Source organism: Leucoraja erinacea, unplaced genomic scaffold, assembly GCF_028641065.1.
Source record: "Leucoraja erinacea ecotype New England unplaced genomic scaffold, Leri_hhj_1 Leri_1081S, whole genome shotgun sequence".
Taxonomy (NCBI): domain Eukaryota; kingdom Metazoa; phylum Chordata; class Chondrichthyes; order Rajiformes; family Rajidae; genus Leucoraja; species Leucoraja erinaceus.
The window spans coordinates 28,315-31,460 of NW_026575321.1; positions in this window are offsets into that span (position 1 = coordinate 28,315).

The window sequence follows — 3,146 nt, forward strand, 5'->3', positions numbered from 1 at the left end:
AGTAAAACATGCTGAAATTCTAGATATACTACATCTACCAGGTAACCCCTAACCACACTCCTTCGTCAAAGAATTTGTACCAATTAGCCAAACATGATTCACCTTCCACCAAAACATGTCAGCCCCATCTGATTATGTTCAGGTTTCTGAAACAGTTTTTTTTTTCATTCCTCTTAGATTACTAACTGGCACTTTGCCAGCAGTAGATGTTTAAGTAATTAGTCTGCGGTTCCTAGTCTTCTGCCTCTCTCAGCGTGTGACGAAGGGAGGCATGTTGGTGGCTATCGATCGAGAGATACAAACACGCAATGCGAAGAGTTTGGAAAATTACCCTCAGTGCGTTTGCTCTCCCTGTCGCCAATAGTTTAGTTTAGAGATCCAGCGCGGAAACAGGCCCTTCGGCCCACCGGGTCCGCGCCGACCCGCGATCCCCGCACATTAACACTATCCTACACACATTAGGGACAGTTTTTACATTTGTACCAAGGCAATTAGCCTACAAACAGCGCGTCTCTGGAGTGTGGGTGGAAACCCTCGGTCTGGGAGCGTGGGGAGCGGTGGTGGCTCGCTGCTGCGGCCCGACTCCGGAGCACGGAAGGTCCAGCTGCAGACCTGTGGACTGGGACATCCGGGTGGAGACCACTTTTCGGAGCTCCCGCAACGCAACTTCTCCCGCCCGTGCCGCGGGATTGGAACGACCCGGAGCGGGGCCGTACATCGCCCGGCGCGGTCTAAAATGGCCGTGGGACTTATCATCGCCCGCCTGGGGCTTTGACATCGGGAGAGAAATGGTGTAGGGGAGAGAAAAGACTTTGCCTTCCATCACAGTGAGGATGGATGATTGTGTGAATTTCTTGTAGGAATTGTCTCTGGTTGTATGGCTGTGGAAACAGAGTTTTGTTTGAGTCTCACTGAGGTTCAAATGACATGTAATAAATATTATATTATTATTGTATTGTATTAAACCGAAGATCTGGGAGAAAGTCCCACACAGGTCACGGGGAGAATGTTCAACTCAAGTCAAGTCTAGTGAGTTTATTGTCATGTGTCCCAGAGTTGGACAATGAAATTCTTGCTTTGCTTCAGCACAACAGAATATTGTAGGCATGAATACAGAACAGTTCAGTCCAATACACACATAAATAAGCAGATAAAGTGCAATAGGCTGTTACAGTTCAGAGTTTATTTGATGTTGAGTTTAATAGTCTGATGGCTGTGGGGAAGTAGCTATTCCTGAACCTGGTTGTTGCAGTCTTCAGGCTCCTGTACCTTCTACCCGATGGTAGCAGAGAGATGAGTGAGTGGCCAGGATGGTGTGGGTCCTTGATGATGCTGCCAGCCTTTTTGAGGCAGCGACTGCGATAAATCCCCTCGATGGAAGGGAGGTCAGAGCCGATGATGGACTGGGCAGTGTTTACTTTTATAGTCTTTTCCTCTCCAGGGTGCTCAAGTTGCCGAACCAAGCCACGATGCAACCGGTCAGCATGCTTTCTACTGTGCACCTGTAGAAGTTAGAGAGAGCCCTCCTTGACAAACCAACTCTCCGTAATCTCCTCAGGAAGTGGAGGCGCTGATGTGCTTTCTTTATAATTGCATCGGTGTGCTGGAAACTCTGTCAACTTCCGTCCAGACAGCGCCCGTGGTCGGGATCGAAACCGGGTCTCTGGCGCTGCATTCGCTGTAAACCGGCAACTCTACCGCTGCGCCACCGTGACTGTCAAGAGTGTTATATTGTTACATGTCCCAGATAGAACAATGACATTGTTACTTGCTGCAGCACAACAGAATATGGAATCATAGTACAGGTGCACAACCTTTTATCCGGTGTTCCGGAAACCGAAAAACTCCGAAAACCGGCCATTTTTTCCAGGATGTCGTCTGCACACCAAAGGTCGCGTTTGGCGCCAAACTTGACCCGAAACGACCCACGGTCAACCCAGGTCTGTACTACTGTAGCGGCTGCCTCCTCCCTGGAGACCGGGGAGACACTTAACCATCTGTAAATCATTGCTTAAATGTTAGTCAGTTAGTTTGGAGGGCTTTTATGTGAAGGGGGGGTTGAAGGGGTAAACTTTAATTCTTAGTCCCCTACCTGGTCGGAGAGACGGGGAGCGGTCAATGCCTTACCGGGTCGCCGTGCAGTAAGCTCCGCAGCGCTGTGGCCGTTGGGGCTGCGGGCGGCGCCGGTTGTAGCTCCGACCCCGGAAACTCTACCCCTGGCGGCGAGGCGCTCCAAATCCAGCGCCGCCCGCGACCGGACGCCCGCAGCCCCAGCTCCGCAAATGTTGGGAGTCGGCGGCGTCGCAGCGCTGGGATGCCAGCGGGGAGCGGACAATGCCTTACCGGGTTGCTGTGCGGTAAGCTCCAGGGCGCGGAGGCCGCCTTCTCCCAACATTCGCGGAGCTGGGGCTGCGGGCGTCCGACCGCGGGCGGCGCTGAATTTGGAGCGCCTCGCAGATAGGGGTAGAGTTGCCGGGGTCGGAGCTACAACCGGCGCCGCCCGCGGCCGGACGGAGCCCCCAACTCCGCGAGGTTGGGAGTCGCCGACCAGGTAGGGGACTAAGAATTAAAGTTTCCCCCTTCACCCACCCACCCCACCACCACCACATAAAATCCCTCCAAACTAACTGACTAACATTTATGCAATGATTTACAATGAATCCCCGGTCTCCGGGGAGGAGGCAGCCGCTCCAGACTTTTCAAGCCGCCCGCGCTACCTACCTAATCTACGCTAAAAATCTTCCATTCGGAAATCCGAAAATGTCCGAAATCCGACAAGTGTCTGGTCCCAAAGCTTTCGGATAAAAGGTTGTGCACCTGTACAATGTAAATATGATAAACCAGAAAAAAAAAGTTCAGTGAGTGTGTATCCACACACACACACACACACACACACACACACACACACACACACACACACACACACACACACACACACACACACACACACACACACACACACACACACTCACACACACACACACACACACACTCACACACACATACACACACACACACACACACACACACACACACACACACACACACACACACACACACACACACACACACACACACACACACACACACACACACACACACACACACACACACACACACACACACACACACACACACACACACAC